Genomic DNA, 18,484 nt, shown 5'->3' with positions numbered 1-18,484 from the left:
GTACTAATAAATCGAAATCATTTTTCTGTGCTATAATTCACTTATCCCGAGGCTTTAATACTTCGTAAACATCACTAAACATTATATATTTCGTCTATAACGTAATCCCTGATTCGTTCGGGTTTCAATAATCGTTCATCGATTAATCGTAATTTCAATACGACTAGCTGTATGTTCGAGTATAATTCGTACGGTGAATCTTATATACTCGTGTAAACACATTATAATTCATATATTCAGTATTGAATAACACGTAAATAGTATATTCCGGCTAGGGTATACCTGAATTTGCCGGAATCGTTACACGTTAATACTTTAGAACTCATATTTAAGACATAAATATCATTTGATCGTGGTGATCGCATGACAACCATGTCCTGGGGAATCACGTATCCCGGTTTCAAGATAAGACACTCTTTATCAGTAAATACCATGGCGTACTTCTTAACGCAAATTTGTGATACACTTAATAAGTTATGATCCACCTTGTAACAGTAATTGAGCTTTTCAAAAGTAATGTGACCATTTGAAACTTCATATTCTTGTGTGATCATGCCCCCATAATTCCCAGCAAAAGCTACATAACCTCCATGAATATTTCTTACGTTGGTCAATAGATTGAGATTTCCAGTGATATGACGAGAGCATCCGCTATCCATTATCCAGTTTTCACCAGACACAGTCTTGAATGTATCCTACACACAAAAGAAAATTATTAGTTCAAAAAGGCAGCCCGGGACTCAGTCTTGGGCACCTTTTGGTTTTCATGAGAAATTTTAAACTTAGCAGAATTCAACTTTTGTTCAGCCACTTGTGAATAAGTTACCGGCTTCTTAGACTTACGTCTTAAGTAAGCTGCTTGAACCACATTTGAATTTTCATTCTTGCATAATGGTGCAATTGGAATAAATTTTGGTTTTACCTGGCCATGTGTCTCATTAACATGAATAACCTTTCGAGGATTCACATTAGAAAACATTATGTGAGTATCATCATCATACGATACCGGAAGTTTCAGAATCTCTTTTATCAAAGGAACTGGTTTTGATTGTTCCTTCACAAAAGGATGAAGATTTTGAAATTTCTGTTGTCCACAATTCCTCACAACATGACCTTGTTGACCGCAAAGAAAGCAACTTCGCATATCCACACGATCGCTTTGAGGTTTAGCAGTAACATATGACAAAGAGGGTTGATAACTCACATTTTTGGTAAAACTTTTAGCTAACTCATCGGATGACATTGATTTCTTCTTTAGATAAAAATCCAAATTAGAACTATTAGAAAAACTTTGCAAAGTATCCGTTCTAGTTGATTTTACAAATTGAACTTTCTTAGCTTGTTTTAAAACTTGTTTTACTTTAGTCAATGAATTAGATGTCATTGATGTTTTATCTTGAGCATACTGACGTTCAAGTTCTTGAATCTTAGAAGTTTCATTGTGAAACACACTTTCAATCAGTTCCGGTTTAATGATACTAATTGGAATGTCTTTCTCAGTAAACATCGTGTCAATTCCTTTCAACTTGAAAACTGAAGCAGATGATGGCTTAGAACTAGGAGGATTAATGAAACACATCAACTCCTCATCAGAAATTTTTGGTTTCTCTGATTTCTTTGCCTTCACAGGTTTAACTTTCACTTGTTCTGCCTTTGTCACATGAGGCTTGTGTGAACCATACACAGCTTCCTCAAATTCATGAGGCTCGCAAAGAATATGATTAGAACTATGAATGTTCTTATTCTTGTGTATAACCTCTGGTTCAAACACATCTTCAATAATTACTTTGTCAATATTCTCAACAAAGACTTTTTTGCTTTGAACATGAGGTTTTTGAATTGCAGATTGGGTTTTAACAGTTTCAGATTTTACTAGGTTTGCCTTTTCAGAAATCACAGATTCTTTGACAATCACATCCTCTTCTTTTCTAGCAAAAGGATTTGGTTTGTAATCATTGTGAAAAGGTGGAGTAATTTCAACAAAACCTATTCCTTTCTTTGAATCTTTTTGTTTACTTGAAAATTCGATTATCTCATTTAGTAAAAATGAAGAGTTTATGAATTTTCCCAATTTTTTCTTTAACTCCAAAACCTCATTTTCAAGCTCGGTTATTTTGGTTCTATGTTTCAAGATTTCTTGAAACTTTTGATCATTGATCGTCATTTTAACCGATAACTCAGCTTTAAGATCATGATTACTTATAGTTGAAGCCTCAATTTTATCTTTTGAATTCATTTGAGATGTTAAGGACTGCCTATAAGTGTCTTTTAAAGAAACTATTTCTTTTAAAAAATTATCATTTTGAAGTTTTAAGGAATCTATCTTAGGCTTGTTGATTTCACAATCAGCACATAAAACATTAACAGAGAGTTTAGAATTAGAAGCACTAACCTCATTCTGTTTAGTCATGCAAGCCGAAGAAGTTGAGTCACTAATTTTAGCCATACATGCAAAAGTTGTTGGAAGCTTTACACTTGAATCATCATAATCAAACACAGTATCAGCATCAGAAGATAGCTCGCTTCCACTAGCATCTTGAAAAATCTCAGTAAAACCTAACATTGCCAGATTTGCTTGATTGTTGTTCAAAACAATCTTTGAGACCAGTCATCTCCATCCAGGTTAGATAACAGTGCTTGACTTCCAGAAGACGATGGTTTCGTACCAGCAGATTTTCCCACATCACTCCCACTTTTACCTGATGAATTCTGATCTTGCGTTCTAGGACCAGTGTACTCTTTCTTTGGCTTATCACATTCCTTTGCAAAATGCCCAAACTCTTGACAATTGTAGCACTTGACCTTTAACTTATCAAACCCCAATTTCTTGTTCAATGAAGGAAGATCTTTACCCGTTCTCTGCATGAACTTCTTCACTTTCCTGACTATCATATCCATATTCCACTTTAAGTCGATAAGTTCTAGATCATTGGGATCAATTTGATCATAGTCTTCATCGGTTAAATCACTTGTTGCAATCTTGCTACTAACCAAATTCTCGTAAGAAGACATAAAGGCAGACAAGAAGGAAAAATTTTGTTCAGCCTCCTTTATGTTTACATTCGTTTGAGACAAGAATTGATTTATGGGTGATGAATTTCCAGATCCTCCAGATGAACTAGAAACACCAGAAGATCCAGTGTTTCCAGCGTTGTAGAAACAGGCTCGTGGATCACTATACATTGTTGTTGTATTCTCACTTGTATTCTGTGTGTGAAAAGCTGTGATAGGAGAAATGGTTGAGCTCAATGGCATACTTCCACTATACAAAGCAGGATCTTGACTATCCTTTGAAGATTTCTGACATTTAAGATTGTATTCTCGTGCCTCGATCTTTTGAATAAATTCTGATGCTGTCAAATCTTCATTGCTGAAATAAATATTTTCTTTCAGAACCATCAAGAAAGTAGAATAGGAACTTGGTAGTGCACTTTTAATGGTATCAATTTTGTCAATCTCTGAAGTTTCCAATCTCATCTTATCCATTTCAGCTATCAAATGATTAAACCTTGTTATCATTTCTTCAACAGTTTCACCTTTAAGCAGATTAAAGTTTCTGAACTAAAACTTGAGCATAACTTTTTTGCTTTCAGCAGTATTTCCCATACTTCTCATACGGATATGTTGAAATAAAGAAGCACAAATCTTTATACTCCCTACTTGATGAAAGATGTTTTCAGGTAAAACCATAGTAAGAGTCGAATAAGCCTTTGTCTCAATTTCCAAAGCTTTCTTCTCTTCAACCGAGTATTGTGAGATAGCTTTAGGTGTAAAACCTATAGTCTCATCCCCAATCATTGGAACGGTATAAACCTCATCCAAACAGTATGAACAATTAGGATGAACAGAACCCAAATGAGCATGAAAACGGGGTTCCCATTTAGCAAAATCGCTAAATTTCATCAGACGTGGACATTTTGAATGTGAGCCAATCTCAGTGTCCAGTTGTAACATTTGTTGCATCAACATGTTTTGAGAAGCTAGTGCATACATACCAGCCATTTTTGTAAAAGTTTCAAACTTTGAGGATTAAAATTGAAAATTTGTTAATGAACTGTAAACAGCGTAACGAACTGTAAACAGTGTAACGAACTGTGAACAGTGTTTAGCGAATCACACTTTAACGAAGTAAAGTGTGATCAAGTAACGAATTGGAAATGGTTTTGACGAATTAGATGAGTAACGAATTAGATGGTCAACGAACAAGTCAACTAACAAATTGACTAAGCAAATCACGAAGTGCAAGCACTAAGAGATACTTAGCGAATTTGAAAACGAACCAGCTACAGTTGATTAACGAATCAACTTGTAGAGAATCAGGTTGTTACAACTGTTTGTAACAAACTCTGACACAGAATGACATGTGGCAGTGGTTGTTATAACACATATCCCAAGGTAGACGCGTGTCACACGATTCAGTTGGACACGAATCGGATTAAGTAGCGAATTGGTTAACGAATCAACCAAAATTCATAATGAATTAGTATAACAATTTAACGAATCTGATAACAACTCGGGTGAACAGTGTTAACGAATTGACCAAAAGGTCAACGAATCAACAAATCTTCAAATTCGTTTGAAGATCTTCAAATCTTAAAGTGTAATTTCCAGAAAATGGAAATCATATGAACACAAAACCCAAACTCAAATCCGTAATAATATTTCGTTTCTAAACCAAATCACTCAACTAAACAACCAAAATACTCGCAAACCAATCGCGAATCCACTCGTATTAATCCCGTAACAGAATTACCCTTAACACATATCCAATTTGACCACAAACAATCCCCTGTTTCTCGGCCAAACTCAAATCCAATCAAAACAATCCAAACACAATCAAAACTCCAATTCCAGTCAATCACACCTATCCAATACCTTAACAACCTCAAATCCAATCCAATTAAGCCGTAATCAAACCAAATCAAGCTCAAATTGAATCAAATTCAAATTGCATTCAAACTTATACCAAAATCAACAATTATAAACTTAATAATATCAATAACCAGTCAATTCAAGTGTAAACAAGAGCACGAAAGCTCTTATACCAATTGAGTGAACCTTCCAAGATCTAGTCGCGTCGATGCATCGATTACATAAGAATGATTAATACTTTAAATATTTAGATTATTGATAAATATGTGATGAATACATTATGGAGAGTAAATACATAATAACTTATGGATCTCACTTATTCTATGTGTGTGATCACTTAATTATGAGCATGGAACCACCTATTTATAGGCCACATGCTCCATTTACAATAAATATTCAATCTAGACTATGTATAAATTATTCGAATGCTACGGACAACAATTTCGTGCACTAACAGACACCCCCTTTTTCGTAGCTATCGAATACTTTAATCTTGAACTCTTTAACTGCAAATCACCAGTCACAAAACCGTGCACTAACAGACACCCCCTTGACTGATGATTTTCGGGCTTGTGCAGACAGACAATCTTTAAATCTTTTCAGCAAACCAACAACTTGTAGCTTCTCATATCAGATCACCCCCCTCAATGTGAGCAACTCTTGGAGATCATCCCGATCATCCATTGGCGTATGATATGGTTCAATCTTTCAACAATCAGCAACAAGTCATCAGCTATCCGTCAGTACCTGTAAAGAAAAACATAACTTTACATTTAACCTCGTCACACATCTTCATGAACAACTCGATCATTCAACATCTTTCACTTCGGTTTTCCCTCTCTTGATAATGTGTATCCCAAATATTCCCTTTGAAGCTCTTCCACATCTCATTCGCAAAGATGCACTAATGTTTGGGCATAAGATTCAGAGTTCCAACCTCCATTAATAAACCTCAAATGATCAAATTCTTCAATCCAATGACAAGACTCGTATATTCTTCAATAAGATCAACCTATTCGAGAATCGTCCCCCTCAACAGAAGTAATCCGCCGTATACTCGTAGCCAACATAGTCAGGATCAAGTCCCTCAGAAAGAAGTAAACGAACAGACACTCGTATCCCACATAGTCAGGTTTCAATCTTTGAACAAATCAATCACCAATCGAAGAACAATTGCAGTTTTGAACTCAGTTAAACGTAGCTTTGTAAGCATGAATTACCACCCGAATTACAGTAATTTTTCAAGGAACCTTGCACACGTAGGAAGCTAAATAATCTCAAATGAAAGTTTTATCTCCCCCTTTTCTTGACAAATTCGGCAAGGTCTTAAATAATCTTCAAGGTTCACAAACAAACACACTCCTCCTTAAATTACACGAGATCTCCCCCTCGGCCAGGCGAAACACATAAACAGTCGGCCGGAAAATATATTACAAAAATTTACACAAAGAGTCTCCAATACCTTAGGAACATCCCAGAAAAATTTCGATTAAGAAAATTTTTCCCGATTTTCTCGCCAAAAATTCACCGAAAATTTTCGAAAAATAAATATTATCGCCAAAATTTTCGAGAATGAAATCTCAATCACGAGAAGTATTCAGGAAATTTCGTGCAAGAAAAGTTTTCCCGCCAAATAACTCATTCATTTTTTCTAACGAATCACCTCTCTCATTCGTTATACATATCCACCATTCGTTAACTTAGTTCGTGCTCTCCAATTCATTAACTTAATCACCATTCGTCAATCAGTCACACATGCGTTATACACTTAACGAATCTAATCAATTCGTTATAACTTACCACCTCTAATTTGTTAAAACAAACCTCATTCGTTATAACAGTTACACGAATGGTCTTCAATTTGTTAAGAACTTCCACTTTGTCATCCACATTAACGAATTAGCTTAATTCGTTACCTTTAACTTAACAAAGTAACTTAACGAATTGCCTTAATTCGTTATCAATACCTTAACGAATTAATTTAACGAATCTTCTTAGTTCGTGACATTTAACTTAACGAATCTCCTTAACGAATTACCTTGATTCGTTATCATTACATTAACGAATTACCTTAACGAATTAACTTAATTCGTTAAAATTTCCATAACGAATTGCTACAGTAGATTCGTTAAACCTCCTTAACGAATAAGCTACAGTAACTTAACGAATCAGGTTGGATCAGAACTGTTCGCCAAAAAAACGAATTCGCCGGAAAAATCAGTTACATGGCCGGAAAAACTAGATCTGGCCGGAATCTGGATTTTTTTGAACTTCATCAATGGTGAAATCATCATAACAACATAATTACCCACGAAAATCACCACGAACACTCGGATTTTCAGCAGAAACACGAATCAATCCTCCATTTCACTAAATAACCATTGATTCAACACCAATTGAATCAACCCGTAACCATGCTCTTTCATGGAAAAACCTTCAATATATCATAATTAATCACCAAAATCCACAGAAACATGTGGATTTCAATCATAAACACAAATCTATCATCCAAATAACTTAACAATCACTAAATCATCATACACCGAATCAAAAGTTAACTTGCTCTTCCATGGTGAATTCTTCAATACACCATAACTTAACACCAAATTACACAGTAAGCTTCATCTTCCATCAATAAACACAAATTCACCATCAAATCCACCAATAACACACTAATTTACTCCAGATCTGACCAAAACCCGAAGAACACGAAAAACTCAGATTCATACCTTATTGATGAATCGAGAGCAGCCGTCCGCTCTGATACCAATTGTTTGATCATAGGTCTATCTTAACTAATCCAGATCTGTTAATATTAATAGCCTAAGTACGGATCTAGTTCATAGTTATGTTTAATTGAAAGTTATATGATATATATATATATATATATATATATATATATATATATATATTAGGTGTATGTATGTGTGATAATATTATAGTGAAACTTGAGAGAGATTGGACAGAGGTTCGTTACTTTAAATCTCAAAACTTAAATTAAACAGTGACAAAGGTTACTATATATAGAAGATAGGTCTAGTTCGCTAACATTCCATAGCGAACTAGACACTACTTCGTTACATTCATAATAAGATAAATAACTTAACGAATCATCTCCTGATTTGTTAAACATCCTTAACGAATTAGGAGGAAACTAACTTAGATCTAGTTCGCTAAACATCCTTAGCGAACTAGACTATTACTTTAACGAACTACACATAAGTTAGTTGTTTATTACATTAAACAAAAACGACAAATACGTTAATGATAAATACAAAGACTCGAGACGCAAAACCGTGCACTAACAAGTTATCACCTGATGTGGCTCGTTAACTTATCCGAAAATGACAATGACGTGCTGTTCATGAACAAGATTTTGATAGAGCGTCGTTAAGGCTATGACCGATCTATGCAGTTCCAGCGTGTCGTATGCGTATGCCACGAGTACGGGATTAATAGTTGCAGTGATTGGCAGTCAAAACGCTTCAAATAACTTAAAGAAAAAGAGCTCAAGACGAGGGGGGTGTCTGTTAGTGCACGATTTTCGCGTCTCGAGTCTTTGTAATTATCGTTTGTAATTTATCTTTATTATAATGAAAAGATATTTATGGAATATTAGTTAGTTCGTTAAAGTAATGGTTAATTATTAAGGATGTTTAACGAATTAACTAGTTCATTATATGTAAAGCCTATTCGTTAAGGATGTTTAACGAATGGACTGTTAGTTCGTTATGTAAGTTCCCATTCGTCATGGAATGTTGACTAATGGGGGTATAACGAATCAGAGATTTGTTATGCTCTTCTTTTCATTCATGTAAGTTAACGAACTGGATCCAATGCGTTACGGGATGTGTAACGAATTGGTATCCATTGTCTATATATAAGGTGTTTATTCCCTGTTAATATAAGTTTTGAGAATTAATGTATTGAACCTCTGCCGAAACTCTCTCTCACTCAATTCTTCTTTAACATATTATTGATACACATATTATAAACATAAATATATATAATCAATAGCTTGTCATGAACTAGATCTGGTTAAGGTATTAGATATGATTTGATAGCTGATATTGATCAGATCGGAGGTGTTCTCATGGTGGATGTCAACTCAGAATGAGGAGTGATTGGAAGTTTCGTTGTTCTCTTAATAGTTATAACAATAATATTCCAGGTATATGGTAAGGAGTTCGACAACTTGTTATTTATCTCAATTTGATCATAATCAATGCATGCACTCCTTATATTGGTAATCAAAGTATCAAACCTATGAATGAGATTTGCAACCGCTTCTCCTTGCACATGGTTAAACATATTAAACTCACCCTTCAACATGGCTTTTATATTGTTCCTCATCTCTGTATTTCCTTCAAACTTGTTGACCAAAGCATCCCATAAGCCTTTAGCAGTGGTGTGTTCACTCAAAGTTTGAGCAATCTCTAGTGAAAGGCACACACTAAGAACACCATAGGCCTTTTGATCATCATTTAACATTTTCCTATCTTCATCATTATAGGCCGACACAGGCTTGGGAACTCGTCTTTCAACAGTATCAGTCGCAGGGATGTAAGGACATGTCTCAATAGCTCTAAGGAGAGCATAATCAGTTATTAAAATGTAGTTTTTGAAACACCATTTGAATTATTAAAAGTTAATGTCCCATTTAAGCAGTTTAGGTGGTTTATTGGTAGTCCTTGGCCTCATTCTCAAAGATTATAAAGCTCTTTATCTCTTCAGTCTCAGAAGTCATTGTGCAAAACAAGTCTTAAGTCCAAATAGTTCAAACAGATTCTGTGTAAAGTTATAAGTATAACCCAATCGAATCTGAAAGGATTCGAATTGAATGAGCAAACTAATCGAATCGACTTTTGAAAAGCAATCAAATCGAATAAAATTTCGATTCGAGTGGTTTAAGAAATTCGATTCAAATGGTTTCACATATTCTATTCGATTGGTTTGTGGTATTTGATTCAAATGGTTTGTGTATTCGATTCAAATGGTTTCAATGATTCGAATGCTTTTTCGGGAAAGTACGGATTGTACTTTATCACGTCTTTTCACGCCTTTCCTCTTTTGGAAAATTGAATGAAACACTTCAACAAATTGTAGATCTAAGAACCATTCATTTGTAGACTTTAACTTCTTGAATCTTGAACTTTAACAACTTTAACGCCACAAGTACACACAAACAACCACATTTACAAACTCGAAGCTAAGAACACTTTTACTTTCAAGCTAGCAAACTTACTAACACCAAAACATGAACCCGTATACAAACTTGAACTCTTGAATACACATCTTTAACACACAAACAAGACCAAAATCCAAGGTTGTGACCCAAGATCCACAGCTAGTAGAGCCCGAAAGCTCTTATACCAATTGTAGGTCCTATGGACAAATCAAACAACTAGTTTACTTTGATCAATCTCAACACTAACTAGCGGAAATCACTAGTGAGGAACTGAGATCTCGGATCTTGTTTGGGTTTCTTATTTACCCGAAGTAGAAAGATGAAGGGAGAGAGGAGTTGTGAATGGATAATATATTATCAAAAGGGTTACTTTGTGCATGAGTATGCTTCACCTTATATAGGTGAGAGCATATCATGCACCTTTCCATTCATGGACTGAAATGGGCTTTTGTTTACATGGCCTTGGGCCCAAACATACAAAGAAATAAACCGACAAGCTAACTAAGTTACAACAATAATAGAACGAGTAAATACATAAGACTAGTAAACAAAATGGGGCCTTACAATTTTATTCCAGAATTTCGCAAGTATACAAATAAAGACAAACAACCATACATCGAAATGAAACAAATATTATTTATTGAAATAATCCTACGGTATAACTAGTTTTCTTTTCATGGAAATTCATCGTATCAACATGCAACACATTTAAAATAATGCATTTGTCAACAACACATGTTGGTGAGTTTTCATAGGTTTTTGCGTACATATATGTATACAAGTGCGCGATTCAGCGATCGGCATGCAATAAATATTCAATCATAAAGTAAATTAAATCAAATAATCTCGTATTCCCGTTAGTTTAGTCGAAGCCGTAGTAATAATGGAAATGAGAACCACCATATGAACAAGCAAAGTCGTAACATTAGATGGCACAGGTACGTCCCGTTGGACCCTCCCACTATGTATATGTGCTTGTGTAACTTCCACCAGAAAAACAATAAACACGTTGCACATAATTCACGTATAATCATAAACAAGATGCGAGAATAATATTAACACGAACGATAAATGTGAATCGGTTTGTAAACAAGCGCATAACTAACAAGATAAAATCCGTGACATGCTACACCCCAAAAGTGATGTAAAGTGTTAAAAAAGGGGTTATGAAAAACTCACTTGTGAAAATAAGCTAGGGAGAGAGAACTAACCATTTAAGCGAGCTGAACCGAACAAGTTTGGTTCGGCGAGCGGTCCAAGAAAATAAATTCTAGATTCAAAATAATGGACATGAATTAAAATATCAAAGGCGGCAAAAGGTTTTGTTCAAAGTTTGGAGTTTTAGAGTTTAAAAAGAAAAATATGTGTTTTCCTCTATAAAGGGTTTAGTTATGTTTTTGACGTAAAAATACCCAAATTGGTCAAATTTACTAAGAATTTGCATGGCGATATTTGTTAATCAATTTTTATAAGTTCGGTTGTTCAAGAAAGTTAAACGGGCCTAAAAAGTAAGAAAACGGTTTAAGCGAGTGGTTCATTTTTAGTCGGACCTAAACCCGATTTTTATGCCAGGTTTGTTTCCGTCATGGTAAAAATGTTATTCTTTGGTTAGAATTGTTAATAGTTTATGTTTCTAAATTATATGTAGAAAAATAACCAAACTTTGTCTAAAATAAACATAAGCGAGCTGAGTTAATTTCGGTCGAACGAATGCTGTTGAAAAAATATTTTTAATAGCATAACGTCCTAAACAAACTAAACTCGCAGAAAAATCAACATACTCACCTGAGGAGTGAAAACAAGACAAAAAGAATAAACTTGAACTTGAGTGGTTTGACATTTCTTGTCAAACTTGGACTTTGCATAAATTAGAGAGCTAGAACAAAATTGGGAGTGAAATAAATTGTGGTGAAAGTTTTTAAAAAAGTGAAGTGGTGTTTATATAGGCAAAAAAATCGTTAAAAACAAGGTTAAAATGAATTAATTGGATGTCTAGTCATAAGGCTTGAAACATGCTTAGTTGAATATCTTTTATGACCAATTAAATATCTTTGACTCAATTGATATAAAAAAGATGATATAATACTTAGGATTAATTTGTAACATCAAAAATAATAAAACAACATTATAAACATATACAACATCATTATAAACATAAAAAACATCATGAACATAAATATAAAAACAATTTACCAGCTTTTAGGGGGTGTTTGAGATTGCTTATTTTCACCAACTTATAACTTATAAACTTTTTGAAAATTAATAAGGTGTTTGGGATTGCTTATATTGTGAGAGGAAAATTTTCATAAGTTATAATGTTGTAACTTATTAACTTAATGAAAATTTAAAAGGAGGTAAAATATGGAATCCCAAACATCCCCTAAATAAATAAAGATCCGAAAGGTGTCAAAATTTTAAAGTGGGTTTTCGGGTTTTAAAGATGACGAATGTCACAGGATTCATAGCTTTTAGAAATTTCGTCTCGAAATTAAATTAAAAATAATATATTTTAAAAAAAAATAACAACTAATACATGGAGTTGTTAAAGTGTTAACAAATTTTATATATATATGAAAAATAAAATCGATAAATAAAAAAACTAATAACACTGATCTTTGAGTGACCTGAAAAACGCCACAAATGGGATGTCTGGTAAGGACACTAATATATAGGATGTACCAACGACGTATCCATAATGCCTTTATCATACTGCATTTATCCCGTTTCCCACAATCATTCCAAGTTCCGAACTATTCCACACAGCTATACTTATTATGTTTTTCATGCTAGAACTTTGATAATTATCCGTCAACCCATAATTACCTTTATCGTCGGATAGTCCACACAATCCATCTCATTGTGTGGGCTTTAAGAAAATAAATAAATTCTTATTTGAAAATTTAGAAATCAAGAACAATGAACTATAAACATCAAAACTAACAAACATATATAAATAAATCATTGAGGTCATGGATAACACGAAATATTTGGTAAAACTAAATAAATGAAACTGTTGAAGCTTAAACAAAATAAAAAATGTTATTGAGATTTAAAACTAAATAAACAATGTTATTGAGATTAACACGATATAAACGAAACTATTTAAGTTAAAATGAAATGAGTGAAACTCTAGAGTAACACAAAATAATGAATGAAAACATCAAGATCATGAACATCACAATAATTGGACTAAACATTGGAGTCAAAAATAACAAGGTAAATAGATGTAACATTGACCTAACAAAATATAAACACGCAGGTCTATAAAGAGTTGGGTTCGAGATTAAAATAGATAGACGAAACTTTGATCTCAACATGTCAAAATAGATTAAGTTCTTGGAGTCAATAATGACATGTTAAATAGATGAAAAATACAAAATATGAAGTTTCTGATTTTCAACAGCAAGCATAAGTAAATAAAACCTTAATTTGAGTGTTTACTTATTTTCAAAAACTAACCAAATCTTTAACTTGAGTTTTGCTAAAACGAACGTTAAAGGAAAGTACATGGACTAAACCTGTACAAAAATAAACTTACTAAAATCTCAGACCTGAATACAACTTATTTTTACAATATTTTTCTTTGGAAAATAAGAAGCTTTAATTATTCAAGTGTTTGTTTATAAATAATGTCCTTCTAAAATATATTGTTCAAAGCTGACAACATCGATGATAACCGGCATTGTCAACTTTTATGAACTCAAGACATGGTTGTGTTATAAAAGGATCCTTAAAATTCAGATATGAATTAAATATATAACTTCCATGGTCATACGGTAATCTGCCATAACTTTCCAAAAGTAGAAACTTTATCGAAACCCGACCAATGAACCAAGGTAACTAACTCTCTGAAGTTAGCTATATACATAAACACACAACACGAATACTATTTAATTTATTCAAGTATAAACTTCCCATAAAAGGAAACTTTATTCACCAGAAACTAACACATTGGCCAGCACTAAGAAATTAATCAATACATAATACAAATAATGAATTTTACTATGTTGTCCAATAACTTATTGTTGATTAATATATACTAGGCTTACTTGGTGGTTCTTAGCGTAGTTGCAAGCTCATAGATTATTTTTCATTTACTCATATTGCATGTGGACGAGGTGACTTTTGTGATACCTTTTTACTTAAACTTTCTGGGTTGAATACATGTTGTGATATACTTATGATGTGATGTTTATCAAGAACTGAATCTGGCATGTTTTTGTCCCACTTTAAATTACACAATCATTATCTCACGGAGTGAGCCTAAGGCTCCTATGGGTGGTACTATTTAGGAGACCTCACGCACAGTGAGCTTATGTCGGGTAAACCGCACCGAGGCCTGTGGACCTTTGTAGCATATGACCTAAACGTTTGGATTATTGCTTGCTAGAGTAATAATTGGGGACGGGTGTCCTTCGGTTGTAGGTTGAGGGGAGACTATGATCGAATGTAGGATTGATTGTGGACTTGATTGATGTTCACCCTGCTTTATACTTACATACACGCAAACTTGTGCACTTTTATGAATGAACTCTTTTATGTGTTTGTGAGCTAAACTCATAAACTCACTAGCTTTTTAGTTCACACTTTTTAGCATGTATTTAGGTACTATAGGGATTGTAATTTGGATTAGCGTTATAATGAGAATGCCTAAGGATAGAGGTGTATGCCGAACATGAACAATAAAGATTAGATGCCAAGAAGACTAGTAGAACCTACCACAGGATTGCAACAGTGTCAGAGAAGAAATAGTCGTGTAGTTACACCTTTTCATAAATACTTAGTGCAAACGTTGTAACTTATTTTTATCAATAATATTCCGATGCTTACACTTAATAACAATTTGTCCAAAAAACGTCCAGGCCCCCATGGCGGGGGTGTGATAGTTGGCTAAATGGGTTTGGAGGTATAAAATAGACAAGGATGGGTGTTTATTTATTTGCATATATCGGGGCGGGAGATGGTTATGGGTAATAAGAAATTTACGGGTGGTGGCGCAACTTGTTGCCCGCTTTCCTGCCTCTATGTTGTAATTAGATCCTTTTGTTCAGTATTAATAATATAATATTATAATTAAAAAATTAGACAAATTTCCAAAAAGGTGAATAAAGTAACCTTGTTTCGGAGTAAGATGGCAGACTTGGTTAAAGGAAACTTAGGAGATGGTAAGATCATAAGTTTCTAGTTGGATAATTGAGTGGGTTGCTTCAGTTTAAAAATCGGTATACCTAACTTATACAAGCTTGAGAAACATAAAAAGTGTAAAGTTGGAGATCGGTTCCGGAGGCAAAAGAACTTTCTTGGGTGGGATTGGGTGAGGAACCATCTACAGTTGTTGAGTGGGATGAATAGGGAAAATGTTTTCAGCTGATGGTGGCTGCAGAATGGAAAGGGGCTTCGGATAGTTGGAAATGGATGGGAGATTCATCGAGGGTGTTTTTGGTTAACTCGGTAAAGTTGTAACGACTACTCCAATAATTATGTGTACAAGTGGAGTAAGTGTGTGCTAATTAAATGTCTGATTCACGCTTGGAGAGTCGAAATGAACCTATTACCTACTCAAGAAGCGCTTGCTAGGAGAAATATTCATGTCCCTGTTTGGATGTGCCCTCTTTGTGAAGTGGGTTGGGACTCGGTTGATCATAATTTCTTAATTTACGTTTTTGCTACAGTGGTTTGGGACCACATTAGCATATGGTTTATGTATAATAATATATACACATCTTTTTGAAACTAAAATATCTCTAAATAAGCGTAATATCGGCAATAATATTAGAATAAATAACCACTAATGTTTATAATTTCTTTCTATAGGTAAATATAGCCTTGAAGAATAAAACAAGCTGATATATGAAGAAAAACGATGAAAATAAACTCAACACACCCTATGGTGAATTCAAGCATGGTCATGTTAAGAACATGCGAAGAAAAGACAAAAATTAAGAAGACACAACATGGACATGTTGTTAGTGCACGGTTTTGGTCGTCTCAAGTCTTTGTAATCGTTTGTAATGAATTATAATTTTAATGTAAGGTTATTTTAGTAATTACAAGCCCATTCGTTAAGTTTTATATAGTCACTCGTTAAGCCTGTTTAATGAATAATAATTATTATGTTATTCGTGTCCATTTGTTAAGGATGTTTAACGAATGGACCTTAATCGTTATTGATACGTATCCATTCGTAATGGAATGTTGACGAATGGGGTATACCATCTTGTTAGTTAATGTAATGAAGACGAATGGAAGCCATTCTTTACGGAATGTATAACGAATGGCATTCGTCTTCTATACATTTGTTGATCCAGCCTAGTTAATATAAGTGTTGTTTTAAGTTTTCTCTCTCTAAGCCATTACTCTGTCCATTTACTCACTCACACACTTCATTTATTAACGTATCAATCACATAGACATATCATATAACTAGATCCATAAGTTAATTGATATGAATTGATCAATCAATTATTGTTCAAGCTCTCGCAAGTGGTATCAGAGCTATGCAAGGTTAATTGTGTATGCGTTAAGGTAATTAGTAATGAATTGATTGATAATTTAGTGTTTGAGTGTTAATTATAGATCCATAATTGAATTTATTAGTTTTCATGGAATTAACACGTTGAGATGTTAATTGGACACCGATTTAGTTGAAATTGGATTTGTAATCGGTATTGTGTTCTTCGTAGTGGTTGAATTGGGTTATTGTGTTAATTGGATATGGAATTGTATTGAGTTTGTGTGTTACGAAAACAGAGGATTCTGTTTAAGTTGATTTTGGTTTTTGGACTAAGTTTGGATAGATTATAGACGTTTGGATGTGTTTGGGTTCGTTCGTGAGGTTGATACAAGAATTTTTATGATTTGGTTAAGTTTTGAACAATTAATCCATTGATTTGTGATAGTCCGGATTACTGTTTGAATCTGGAAAATTTCCATATCTGGAAACTTGTCTTGAAGATTTGAAGATTCATAGTGTCATTCGTTATAGACTAATCACTCATTCGTTACATGGTTGATAGTCATTCGCTATCAGGTTCTAACTAATGTGTGCCACGTGTCAAGGTTGTTACAGCAGAATAACAACCTCATTCGTTACTATAGCTGATTCGTTATTAGCTATTCGTGATTGAAATCCATTCTTCGTCACTCATTCGTCATCCAGTGAATCCTCATTCGTCACAGAAACTCATTCGTGCCAAGTTCATTCGCTACATAGACATCATGCCATCCGTTATCTTATTCGTTACCATATTCATCAGCCAATCGTTAAGCAATGGAATTTATGCAAAAGATTGAAGATAGAGAGTATGACTTGAAATGCCAAAAGTCATCAAAGGAAACTCAAGACCCGACTTTATATCGAAGTTGCTTACCCAAACTTCACAAGAAGGGTCATCTTCCTATAGTGATCCAAATGTATGTTTCATCTGGGTTTAATGACAACTCTAGTGGATCAACTGCTAATATCTTCACTGCTTCACAAAATGTAAACATGAAGGAGGCTTAACAAAATTTTTCTTTCCATTGTGCATTCATGACATCTTATGAAAACTTGGTGAGTAGCAAGATTTCTACAAGTGAATTGACTGATGAAGATTATGATCAGATTGATCCTGACGATCTAGAGTTATTGGACCTCAAGTGGAACATGGCTATGATTGTACGAAAAGTGAAGAAGTTTATACAACGAAATGGAAAAGATTTACCATCATTGAATAAACGGGTTGGTTTTGACAAATTGAAGGTTAAATGTTACAATTGCCAAGAGTTTGGTCATTTTGCTAAGGAATGTGATAAGCCAAAGAAGGAATACAATGGTCCCCGTTCTCAAGAAGAAGTTCAGGAAAGACTTTTACTAAGGTGAAAGATAAACCTTCTAGGGGATAGTCTTCAAAGGCTACAGGATCACAAGCTTTACTCACTATTGAAGGGATAGATTGGAATCAACGACTGCTAGGCAATGAAGGTCAAGCTAATCTGGCAATGTTTGAGCACACTGAAAATTTTCAAGATGCAAGTGGAGCGGGATTAACTTCTGAAAGTGAAGTTGAAACTAAATCATATTCAGATGTTTCTTGCAATATGAAACAGACTACCGTTGCTTGCATGGAAAAAATTGACATCCTCAGTTCTTCATATGCTTCTGTTAAATTATCAAAAATGTGTCTTGTTCTAATTGTGAAACATTTAAATCAAAAATTGATTTAATTCATGTCTAAAATGATTCACTACTTAAAGAACTTGCTTCGATAAAGGATACATATAGATAATCATTAGAATCACAAAGGAAATCTAAAGATAAGATTGAGGGATTGTCTGTAAGTAATCATGATCTGAAAGCAGAACTTTCAGTAAAAATGACCATTAATGAAAAAAAAATTAAGAAATTCTCAAACAAAGAACTAAAATAACCGAGAGGTTCTATAG

The sequence above is a fragment of the Bidens hawaiensis genome, unplaced genomic scaffold (genome assembly GCF_021521415.1).
Source record: "Bidens hawaiensis isolate Kalapana, Puna unplaced genomic scaffold, B.hawaiensis_p1.1 tig00013297_1, whole genome shotgun sequence".
In the NCBI taxonomy this organism is placed as follows: domain Eukaryota; kingdom Viridiplantae; phylum Streptophyta; class Magnoliopsida; order Asterales; family Asteraceae; genus Bidens; species Bidens hawaiensis.
Note: the sequence above shows the minus strand (reverse complement) of the source record.